This window comes from Cygnus olor, chromosome 2 (genome assembly GCF_009769625.2).
Source record: "Cygnus olor isolate bCygOlo1 chromosome 2, bCygOlo1.pri.v2, whole genome shotgun sequence".
In the NCBI taxonomy this organism is placed as follows: domain Eukaryota; kingdom Metazoa; phylum Chordata; class Aves; order Anseriformes; family Anatidae; genus Cygnus; species Cygnus olor.
In genome coordinates, this window is record NC_049170.1 from 93,593,558 (window position 1) to 93,606,262 (window position 12,705).

The following is a 12,705-nucleotide window of genomic DNA, read 5'->3' on the forward strand; positions in this document are numbered from 1 at the left end:
CAAGTGTTGTTCAATAACTCCCAAAATAATCTTCTCCATAATTTTACCAAGCACTGAAGTGAGACTGATAGGCCTGTAAATACCAGATTCTTCTTTTTATCTTTCTAGAAAACTGGGACGATGTTTACCAATTTCCAGCCAACTAGAACCTCTCCAGGTCCCCAAGACCATTGAAAAAAAAAATGAGAGAAGTCTCAGCAACATCAGCCAGCTTTTTCAGTAAACTACGTTTGCTGCATTGCGCTAAACAGAAGTACAACTACTCATTGCTCTGATTCACAGATTCTATAGAATTTCTAGCTAGTCAGAAGTTCTGACTTAGGTTATAAAATTTTATCAGATGATTCCTACACTAGGTCCAAATTTTTAGCTGGATTAGAACATTTTTATTAGATAACAAAAGTGTGCCTTATTTCTCACCAATATTTACCAAACTTTTGCTGCCAGTTTTTCCAACTTACTGTTTTCTGCTTTTAATTTAGGGAGTCATGAAACACCAGAAATCTAGTGATGCAGAACTGCCAGGAACCTAGTCACCTCCTCACATTCTTATGCAACCATATGGTTTCATTATACACTATCTTCCATTTGGAACAGACACACTTTCCTAAGTTACAATAATTTTTAAAATAATTAGCAACAAATTGCCAGACAAAGAATTAGTGACAGACATTTTAAAACTAAATCTATTTTTCCATCCAAACTTTCTAACTGTAAAGATCAAATATGTTCCAATAATCCTTGATAATTTTCTTTGTGAATTTTTAAAATCTGTTAAGGTAATGCTTTTTACAAGTGTGCTCCTTTCGTAAAGAATATGAAAATACCCACTAATTTTTTATAAGGGTGACCCTAGATGAAAAAAAATAATGATGTACATGTGCGCTTACTGAAAAGAGATTGGAAAGCTGGTAGATAATACTGCACATTTTTCATCATATTGTTATTATATCATTAAAAAAAAATAAAAATCTTTATCATCAAGTCATTGACTTATTTCCTCAGTGAGGGAAGAGCACTGAGTGATTCACTCAGGTTGTTTAGGTGAATTAGTTCTAATGGATTTTTGTATATTTGTTTTTTGTTTGTTAAATTCTCTCACCACCAGGAAATAAACTCATCACTTAATCTGGAAACCCAAAAGCAACTTTCAGGAATGTTTTATGTAGGCAAAGTTATTGTACTACTTATCTGATCACAATACTCCGGGAAAGAAAACAATGGCATAAAAGTAGCTTTTATAATAGAGGCCATGGTTGAGATTTGACTTCAAAAAGCTACATTACCAGGCCTAAGATCAAGTGTGTATTTATCACTCACCTTCTTCCTAGTGTTCCCCACTCCATAGAACTGGAGTGGAATCCCAGTGTCAATTTTTCAGAAGAAATTGTTGGACAGGTTTAACCTTTGCTAAAAATACTACCCAAGTGTTTGCTAGTGGTTTCTTGTCCTCTGTGGCAGCCATGACACTATCCTAGGCAGCTTCTTCCTCCACTTGTACAAAATAATTGGTTATATCCAGATATGCTTTGTGTCACAGTGAGTCTAATATTCACACCAACTCAAGATAGTCAAGCTCTCTCATCTCCCAAAGTGTTTTGATATATTAAAGGTAAAACACAGCCCTAGAGGACTACTGTAAAGCTGAGTATTTTTGTGAAATGACTCATAAATATAATTGTTGTTGACATATAGTAAATGTCACATATTCTGGTCATGTGTCTTACTCTAACTTACTTCCATGAGATGAGAGTAACTTACATAAATGTGAAACAGAAATTCAATCCAGGCTGAACTGAGAATATCACAGGGGGTGATGTATTCCTGAATTATCTGCGTCAGGCAGATGATAAAACTTCATTGGGGTATGAAGTTTTGCTTCTGACCGGTCATTGATTTTCCTAAGACTCCCGCAAGGTGAAGATGTGTTCTATAGTTTGAGGATATGTACAGCCTGACCAGCTGAAATTGTGGACTTTATTTCTTTGTGAGAACTCAGTAGTCTTCACAATAGTGATTTTTCAGTCTGTATCTTATTTCATATTGATTAAGTGGAAGTTGGTGTCATAACTAGCTCATGGCCTTGAGGTACAAAAATATAGTGGGCATGCTCTGTGTTTAGGTATTTTAAGTATTATTGTTCTTAGCTGGTTATTAAAGCTGTGACAGTTTAAGTCACTTAACTTTGCATTGAGGTGGGTGAGAACCTATACCAGTGTTTTCTGCATTTTAACCGATAAGCAGAAATCCCTTAAACTGGCCTAAACTGATCTGCTCACTCCAGATCAGAGTACCAACCACAGTCCCCCCTTTATGAGAGAAATGAATTCACCACTTCCAAAAGGGAAAAAGGAAATAAAGTAAGATCTGACTTTTCTTCCTATGAGTTTCCAGAAAGCTTGTCAGAATTTCTGATTCATTGTGTTTATCATTTTAATATTCAGTTTGCATCAACTTACAATACTTTTCTGTCTATGCTGTAATCAACTGTTGAAATCAGTGGCAGTAATAATGATACATGATGATACAGAACTGAGAGAATAATCAGGGATATTCAGTACTGGACATATTTATAGATGGCTAATAAATATATTCTTATGTATCAATATTATCAAATGTCTGTTCTTTATTAATATAAAGATTACTGTTTGCTTTCCCATGCATTTTTTTTTCATAATGTATTATATGTAACAATAATTAGAACTGATGCTACATCATACATAACTTTACATGTAATACATTCTTCATCTCTTCAAAGTGCAAAGTACATTAAATATTTTTAAAATATTCTCTTGTTCTAAGGGATTAACTATATCTTTATTCTCATATTATTTACTACTCATTTCTTCAGTAAGTGGAATGAGCACTGATTCCTCAAGTGTCTAAATGCCATTGAAGTCACTGAAATTCCATTGAAGTCACTGCCGCGGCACACAAGTTTCTGCTACAGGCACACATTATAAAAGAATGGGCGAGGAAAGCTCTGCTCAGACAACTTACAGCTGATACAGCATTGCTGTATGCTGGAGAGAAGAAATACAGAGAAGAGCTGGTTTAACACACCAGCCACCAAACTAGGCCCAGTTTAAATCTCCCCTCCCCCAGTTCTCTCCCTTTGTAAGATTCACACATTCTGCTTTTCCAATTGCTTTAGCCCGAAGCAGTTGACATTTACCCCAGCTAGATAATCGAGGAATAACATTTGCGTTACAGTTTAACATGACCTCTGCCTCTACAGCTCTTTTTAGATTACCTTCCAAAAAATAAAAAAGAAAAAAAGAAAAAGAAAAAAAGAAAAAAGAAATGGTTGCTGACACTGTAGTGAGGCAGGAGGTGTTAAAAAAATAAAAAAAATAAAAAAAAGAGAGAGAGAGAGAGAAGCTTATTATTGCAGTGGCACAGTCAATGTCATGAGAAGCTGCTCTGCCCTTTTCAGTTGTGGGTGAGCAACTATTAAGGAAAAGGTATTAAAAGGAGGAACAACTGTGATGCGAGGGACACACAGGTTAAGCTAAAAGCAAAGGTTAATGGATTGACTGTTACCTGTGTATGAGGCTTAATGTTGGTCTATACACAAGAGAATTGCTTCTAGCTTGTATTTTTTTCATGAAACTAAATTAAAGGACTAATTTATTCCAGCATAGAAGAGTAAGATACTGCTATTGTTGTTGTTGCTTCTAATGCACAAGGACACGCACACGGTATGTCATAAGGTGGTGATGCTTGTGAGAGGAAGAGCAGAAAAATGGCATATCTGGCTAGAGATACTCACTGAAATCTCAAATGGGTTAATTTGGGTGATGGTCAAGGAAATAAAATTTAGAATAATAATCTAATCACATTTAAAATTCAAAAAGGTAGGTTTAAAAATATTACAGCTCATATAGAAATAAAAAGAGTGGAATTTTATAAGAAGAGAAAAATGATTCAATACCTCCTCCAGAGCTCTAATTTTTTTATATTTAAAATTAATTTCTGTAACATTTATAAAATAGATGTTAGATCTTAGTGCCTGCTCATTCTTCAAAGAGTTTCAAGGGAGCAGATCAGGTGGTCTGTAAAGATTTCACACAAAGTGAGAATTAAGTTATTCAGTCAAGCAAATATTATATGCTATGATCAGATTATCTTTTCTAGTTTCAGGAAAACGAAACAAAACAAAACAAAACAAGCTGATAAAATCTTTTTTGTTTGTTTTTTTGTTTGTTTTTTTTTGTTCCTGTTATGCCATCCTGAACATAGAAGATTAGGTATTTGTATACTTTGTTGTCACTAATGCAAGCAAAATATTATGCAATAGAACTGCAACATTGCCCTCTCTCTTTGAGTGAATTTAAGTAAAATCTTTTTGTCCATAGAAGAAAGAGTGACAGAAGACAAATATATTTGAAATTAAGGAAAAACAGCTAATCTCGGGTTTAGGCCATCTGTGGATTTTGAACTTTGTAGAGGCTCTTTCATCACAATCAATTTAATTATCTAGACTTTTTCTTAAACACCACTTTCCACTTGTTTAAATCATGTTTTTAGTGAAAATAACTAAACAAATAATATCAGCATTATAGCTTGGAACAGAGAAAGACGAAAATTAGCCAAATACTCAGAAACTGTCACCTAAAATTGGCATCCTTTTCTTGCTTGATTGTAATTTTGTGAGGGAAGATCATCAAAGGAAATACATAACAGAATTCAGAATCATAATTACTGGATAACTGAGAACATCAATATGTTAACATATTGGAATATCAGCTTTCAAAACTTGACGTTTGAAAAAAAATGCCTTCATGAAAATATGACCTGTTATTCTGTTTCATTACCAATGTTGAATCATTCCCTGTCATTAATTTGGGGTTATTTTTCCCAGTTTTATTCTAAATTTCTCAAGTGACTTCCATCATTTCTCATGGGAGATTATTCTGAAACTTAATATATTCTGCTGTCCAGAACATCTTTCCCTATACTCATTTTTATATTCTATCTGTTATTTTAAATTATTTTTCACAAAGATGGGGTTATATTCTTGCACATTTGAACCAGAAGTAGATGGTAAAATTTCATTATGAGCAATTCATGCCAGCAGAAGACTTTAATCTTTATTTATACCCAACATGAGTCATAATTATCACTTCCCCAGACTATTTGTTATTATTTATAAACATATTTGTTTGTTAAATATTTTCTTACTAAGCAGAGAAAGTTGCCATATAATCTCAGATAATACTCACAGTGAAATTAATGACTGAACTCTTCCTTTTTTAATTCAATGCCATGGCATTTGGCCCAGACAAAAATTGTTGGATGAAGCTCAAATAATGCAATATAAAAGCTGTGTAACAGTTTTCCTACTGCAAGAGGACAATATGATATAGTTTAGAAAAAAATGAATGTCTCAAAGTTTGATCTTTATTTATTTATTTATTTTCATTTTAGGAACTGGTTTGTGCAACCTGTGGCTCTTCCTCTAGCCTTCAGAAATCCAATGAAGGGATTCTTTCCAAAGGCATCCTTTGGTCTCAGAGCACAACAGTTTTGGATGCTCCAGTCTTCAAAAGAAATTTTGAAGTTAACAAGATTTCTGAGAAACAGCGCTACATATGGGCACACAACCTGCCTGACTATACTGATGTCAACTCTAGGCATGACAGGGCTGTTTCCATATAAATGAAATACATCCTTGACAGGTCATTCCCAATATGGCATCCAACCAGTACATGCAATTCATTCCCTCTAACAGAGAAAGAACATACCATGATCTTTGCATAGGCACAGAACATCAAGAGGAGAGGGGAGTGCTCTATATTTATGACCTGGTACAAACAGCAGTCTTTTTTCACTATAGTATGAAGAGATACATTAATGACCAGGGTTGCATTTTTAACAAATGCTGACAAATGATTTCACATTCCACTATTTTTAAAGGTTGACATCAGATACAATAAACATAAAAATTAAGCAGAGGAAGAGGAACAAGACTTAACTGATGCACCAGCAGAGCTCCTGCCTAAACAGTATTTAATAAAAGTTTGCTTACATTAGATGCTAGGAAGTCTGTGACTGCTGAAGATTGTGAACAGGAATTCTCTGCAGCCCTGCTGCTCCAAGGTACAGGGGAATGGCTGGAATCAAGCAGGAATGAGCAATAGACTGTGGTATAAAAGCTAAAGAACATACACATTAAAAATTCATACATTTTCCTAGATATACTGTGTTCAGTAATGTTAAAAGGGATGGTAATATAGTAACAATGGACCTTGCAAAGAAATGAAGAAAATATGTATGCAAATAGAAACAAACAGAAACGGAAACCCCGCTAGTATGCAAGGTATTGACCAACAAACACTATTGTTATGTCCCACTGAAGACAAAGACTCAGGTCATCTACTAGAGCACCAGTGGACACTTTACTATCATTGATTCTCTACCTTTCTTCCCAGTACTGCCTTCCCCTCCTGTTCATCCCCAGTACATGGTAGTGGTAGGCCACAGGAAAGCAACAACTAGATGGAGTTTTGATTGCTGCATCTCACATGTTACCCAGGAAAGAGTCAGTCAGTTGATGAACATAAACAAAAAAGGCCTTCTGGGAACACACAATGCTGAAGTAAATGAACAGCTATGGAGAGATATTGCCAGTTGCTTGTTTTCCATGGTTCAGCTACCCGAGCTTAAAAGGTGAGGTTTGAAGCTTATTACCTGGGAGGGTCATAATGTCCTCCATCGCTGGTCAGGCAGGAAGGAAGAAAGTTTCCTGTGCTGAAGGCAACCTCTGAGGGGAGAGACTACTCTCCCTTCTGCATGGAGTGCATCTGTCTCTGTTGGAATGCTCTTGCATGCTGCAGGAAAGTGCTGTATTGCATCACTGTCCAGGAGCTCATCTCCCACCTCAAAGCCTCCAACTCCTGCGTGTGCTGTAGAAGGACAACCTTGTCAAGACAGAGCACAGTGGCAAGGGAATAATAGGCAGAGAAGCAACACAGGTTGGGTTGGGACAGAATGGGTGCAACCTTTAAAGTTGGACAGAGGACCATTTTAAGAAGCTGGGCATGCTCTTGGAGAAACCCTGACTGAGATTCTTCCTGGAGCACCTGGTGTAGGAAGAAGATCTTGAAGAAAGACATTTACAGGAGAAGGTACCTCATTGAGCAGCCATTCATATTCAACTTCTCTTCAGCACCTGGCTGTAGGGAGGAGGTGGTGCTGTTCCCATGAGAAAGGTCTTCCCCAATTTGACTAGCAGCAGGAGAAGGGAGAAGAGCTATTTGGGGACTGTGGGACTGAAGGCACTGTCAGCCCCAGGGGTGCTGGAGAGACCCAGACTTGGGACAAGAAATTCCCCAGAGAATGGTAGCACTCGATGTAAGTGGTGAGGAAAAGACACAATCAGTCCCCACTGTAATATACTGCCATAATTGCACTGGTGCTGTGCTGCAGCTCCACATGCCTCCTCCGCTTCCTCCTGTTTCTTGTCCTGCCTCTTTCCTCCTCTCTATTCTGCTCTCTCCTCTTATCTCACTTGTGACACTTGGGTCTCACCCTCAGCCACTCTACCACCAGGAGTGTCCCTCATCCTCCACTGTGCCTCATCCATGCATAGCCCTTCAGCCCACAGTGGCACCCCTCTAGCACTGGCCAACCTCTCAACCATCCCACACCCTGCAGCACCTAGACCCACACACAGCCTGAAACATCAGACCCAGGAAAAAAGTGGTACCAAAAAGTAGCAGAGGCAGCTGAAGGCCTCTAGCAGCCTCCCACCGTCTGCAGCATAGATCCTGGATCCAAAAAGTCCCCAGCAGAGCTATGAGCAGGGTGTGATTTATTGATGATAATTACAAAATAATAATTCTCCTGTTTTAGGTAACTCCAGCTCTTCTCCTCCTGTTTCTGCCACTTCCTCAGCTCCTCCTGCCCACAGAGATGCGTGCTGCCTCAGAGCATGTGCATGCAAGGTGGTGGCACTGCAAAAACTGCAAGAGCTCATGATTCAACTCAGTAGCTCACTTACCAATTAATAGAAACTTTTCTCTGTCTGTGCCAGCTCTACCCCAGGATGTTTCCACTCCCCAATCCCCTGCAGAGGTCAGCTTCATCAATTTAGATTAAATAATGCATTTGGGTGTTGTGGCTGTATATGGCTGCAGTGTAAACAAGATGTAGGAGCCTCTAGAAGAAATGGGAAGGGAAGGAAAGGGCAATTATTTTTATACACTTTTTTTCAAAATGTGTGTTTATGAGGTAAAATTAATGACTGCAGAACCCATTGAGAACAACTACACTTGTCATTGCTACGTGCATATGTAAGTTGCATCTGTCCTGCAAAAACCATTGTGCACTTTTGAGATGGTCCATAGCACTTTGTCTGTTACACATCTATGCATATAAACATTGGCAAAATACAGTGCCACAAAGGCAGGTGCAGAAAAAACTATAAGCTTGTAGATTCTATGGCAAGTGTAATTCTGGATCAGACCTTCTCCAGTCATTCCACATATAGGTACAGAAGTGATGGTGGACTTCTGGGGAATCTGGACCATTAGTCAATTCACAGTTCACGGAGATGAAATGTAGAGAAAGTCGGAGGAATACACAGGCAGTTCTACCATGCTCCTGGGCCAGAAAGCCCAGCTTGTTTCTATCCTGTAGGGTTTGTCAGAACATGGATGGGATGGGGTCCTGTGGTGGGGATGGACTGGTGGAAGTGGGGTGAACACAGTGGGAGGACGGGGCTAGTGATACCTGGCAGTTAATCTTCTACAGGTATATATATGCTGTATGTTAAGAGCTCAACAGCAAAAAAGGGCACTGGTCTGGACTAACTGATGATTAGAAAACTTTAGATTAGTGTTAAAAAATGTTAGAAGCTTTTTGTAGTCAGATTGTCTCAGTTAAACACTTCTTGTGCTCACACTGATGAGTTCACTGTTTCTTTAAAAGGGTAAGTTCTGCCTCACTTTAAATGAGTAGTGCTTACAGGAAACAAGTCCCCAGTTAACACAATGATTCTAGAAAAGCTTCTGTTAAAAGTGCAAGTTTTGGCCTTTCTGCTCTTGCCTGACAAACCCATTGAGATGAAATTTGTGCATGGGTAACACATGAAGACAAACAGAAGGTTTAATACCCTGTCCTTCGTTCACGCATGTTGAATATAGAGACTCATCTGCAAATGACTGCTTTCTTTAGGTATCCTTAGGCTTGGTGGGCAGGAAAACCTTGCCGTGCTGTATCCTAAGCAGGTGCATAAACTACAGGAACAGTAAATTCATAAACGCTTCATAAAGTATAAAGCATTAAGAAGTATATTTTCTTTAAAGTTACTTCATTCACTTTTTTTTTTTTTTTTCCTAATCTTGAAACTTACTTTGTTTCTTTATTTGTGAGCACAATTACTTGGAAATGAGTTAGCTGCTAAGAAACCAAAAGGAAAATATACTGTGAAATTTGCTATTTAGCTTACCCCTATTTTTATTTGAATAGCTGCTACATAGAATGATGATGAAAACATTTTTTTTCCCTTCTGTATGTAGGTGAAATTGTAACGGTTGGTTTAGGCTTTAGTTTAGCAGTACATGGAGTCTGTATCTTTCAGTTAGATACATTTATTTAAGGTACTTAGAAGCTGACTTTATGAGATTATTTAGACAGTGATTATTTTTTGTTGAGAAATGTGTCCTTTATCCCTCTCATTCATCCACTGCTAAGATATTTCTGTTTGTCAGAATGTTTCCAGTTCTGATAAATGACTGAAGACTGACTGCTACACTTTATTAAAAAGTAATAACAATTTTTGTACGCACCCTTCACATTGTAAGGGGGGGACCATGAATCAAAGGACACTGCCTGTCTGGGTCTGATAAATGCATCGTTTACCAGCTGAGGAGTTATTTAGGACTGGCTATTAATTTAAACCACATTTATCTTCCCTGAATGGGGGGAGGTTGCTGTGATAGGACTGCGAATGACCAATAGTGCAGCTAAGTGCACATTATTTATTACTACCGCCTGCAAAGCACTGCACAATATGTTAAAAACAAAAAAAAAAAAAAAAAAACGAAAACAAAAACAACAACAAAAAAAAAACAGTGCCAATTACCATGGTTAATCTAGTCAGGGCAGTAACAAATTTCTTCCTAACATAAGCCAATTTCTACACTTGTACTTCTTACTCTCTGGAAATTCAGTGTTTGCTGAAAATTCCTGATCATTAAAAACAGCCTATTTATCCTCTCCTAAAGCTTGTTAGGCTAGCACCCTTAACTCTCATCTTTACTATTAAAAAAAAGACTTTCTCAACATTCTAGAGTTTCCCAAATGCAATAATATTATGTAAACTATGTTTTATAAGAGATTCCTGAATTTTGTTCTGAGTCATCTGTGGAAAGAGAAACTTTGCTGAGGCTTAGCACACTGTTACGTAGAGCTGCTCCAAGCCACTGCCATCTAACCTTTTCAGAAAATTACACACATAGAATTAAAGTAATTCTGATGGAAACAAGCAAGCAAGCAAACAAACAAAGAAACATATACAGAGCTTTGCAAAGATGAGTGTATGAGATCAGCCTATTACATGTGCCTGTGAAAACTGTGTTCGTCTGTCCTTTGTTGCTATGGCCTAAGGTAGTAGCCATCACAGCAGGTACCTCTGAAATTTATAAGTGTAACTAAAATTGATGGTTCCTGAAGAGCAGCTACTAATTGCACTAACTGTAGCTGCACTGTTGTATGGTCACTCCCTGTGATCTTTCAGAGGACATGAAGTTCCTGGGATGGACACTATGGTCTCCATTGTGGCTTACATTCCAATTAACTGGCAGTGCAGGGTGGTATTGTAAGGTGGCCATGGACACAAGGAGAAAAGGAGGAACTGCAGACTCTGAAACCACAATTCTCCTTCTTCATGCCTGCTGGAGAATATTGATGACAATAATAAAAATAAGGTATTATTTTGATGATCTGCAATCATTTACATCCACATGCACTATTTAATTTCCACATCTGTGACAACACTAGAGGCCCTTCTGATATTTCACCTGGAATGTTTTTTTTTTTTTTTTCTTAATGCTGGATTCAACTCCAACAAACAAAATATATTTGCTCCACTGCATACAAAATTCTTAGTAATAAGTAGGTTCCTATGAAATTGTGTTCAACAAGCAACATCTACAGATTTTTAGCAGTACTTCATCCCTTGTCAGGCTTAACTGCTACCATTGCCTTGCATTTCAAAAAAACTATCACTGGAAGAATAGCTAAGTAATAATTATCAGTGTCTAATACCATCTGGTGCTATATGTGGGTAATGCTGTTCCTGCATGCTCATTGCATCAAATTCCAACAGAAATTAAGCCTTTATCATTACAAGAAGGGAGTAAATACTGAACACCATGTTTGGAGAAAGTGCTGAGTTTTCCACCACTTTAACCTGAGAAATAAGCAGGACATTTTTTGTGCAAGTAGTCCTAAAATAAATAAACAGAATTTTTAAAAAAAAAAAAAAAAAAAAAAAAGCCAAACTAACTTAAGAATTCTTAACATAAGAATGAATTCATTCTAGCAAAATGTTGCAAATACAGGTCTGATATAACACCTTTAATTTTATATATATATATTTTTAAAAAACATTGAGAGGATTTAACTAAATAACTAATCAGAGGTCATCCTATTTTTTTAGGAAGATGTTTTAAAGCAAATTATTTTTTTCTTTGATGTATAGGTGATGCTTTTATTCAGCTACAACACAGAAATTAATTCAGGATACTTTATTACAAAGAAGTTTCTCATAATTGTCTCCTCACTCCTAGAAGTTTATGGAGCTCTGGGAATCTGTCTTTCTCAGAAGTATAAACCTTGTGTTTATAGCTCTGGGGACCTGTGGCATACCTTTGGAATTTAAAGCTGGAAGGGAACATGTGGACGAAGTCCAGTTCCATGATCTTGCAAACAACTATATTATATAATCTCTTTACACTTACTAAACTCAACCTTAAAAGCAATTAGGTTTTCATTCCTCATCCTCTACAGCCCTGCCTTGCTTGGGAAACAGTTCCAGGGAATGATTGCTGTGCTAGATAAGATCCTTCTTTCTAATTTCTAGCATGAATGTACTTACCTATTTCTTTTCATGCCAACCCTTGCATTCAGCTTAAACAGTTCCCCTCCTTCTCCTGTGTTTATCTCTAGATGTATTTATAGACAACAATAAAATCTCCTTTAGGCGCTGGTTTGTTAGGTTAAACATGCTAAATTATTTTGATGTCTTTTTGATATTCATGTACTAAATAATCTTACTAGTGCTTCTCTGGGTTGTTTCCAGTAGCAGTTCATCTTTCTTGTAGCATGTACATAGTTCTCATGATTAGGTTTTATTAGGGTTTTTCATGGCGCTACTGATGTTTTTCTGTCTTTTCTGGAAATATCTCTGTACTGTATCTCAGAAACACATTGGCCATTTTTTTTTTTGGTCACAGTATATTGGCAGCTCACAGTCATACTGTGATCAACTAGAGAGTTTAGGTCATTCTCCTCTTGGTGATTTCTGACAGATGAGCTCTCAGCTTATAGCAGAGTATTTGTGTTATTAGTCCCTAAGTGACTGACCTTGTACTTTGTGCTATTGAATTTCATCTTACTTTTATTCCTGTCATTCTCAAGGCTATCTGATTCTTTCATTGAGATATCCCGATCCTTCTCTGTACTGATGATGTGTCT

The 12,705-nt window shown here is 37.2% G+C and overlaps 1 long non-coding RNA gene across 4 annotated transcripts in view; it reads right to left on the reverse strand.

Annotated features, from left to right (window-relative positions):
- LOC121065940 overlaps positions 1 to 12,705 on the reverse strand; it is a 101,180-nt gene that overhangs the window by 16,034 nt on the left and 72,441 nt on the right. Inside the window, exons 10-13 of one of the 4 annotated variants that reach the window (XR_005817416.1) lie at positions 8,006 to 8,163; positions 6,694 to 6,908; positions 6,032 to 6,116; positions 5,396 to 5,543 (exon numbers count right to left, since the gene is read on the reverse strand). This is a non-coding gene — a long non-coding RNA (uncharacterized LOC121065940). Of the gene's footprint in view, positions 1 to 5,395; positions 5,544 to 6,031; positions 6,117 to 6,693; positions 6,924 to 8,005; positions 8,164 to 12,705 lie in introns of those variants that run through there. The other 3 variants (XR_005817420.1, XR_005817413.1, XR_005817418.1) reach the window with 3 other exon arrangements.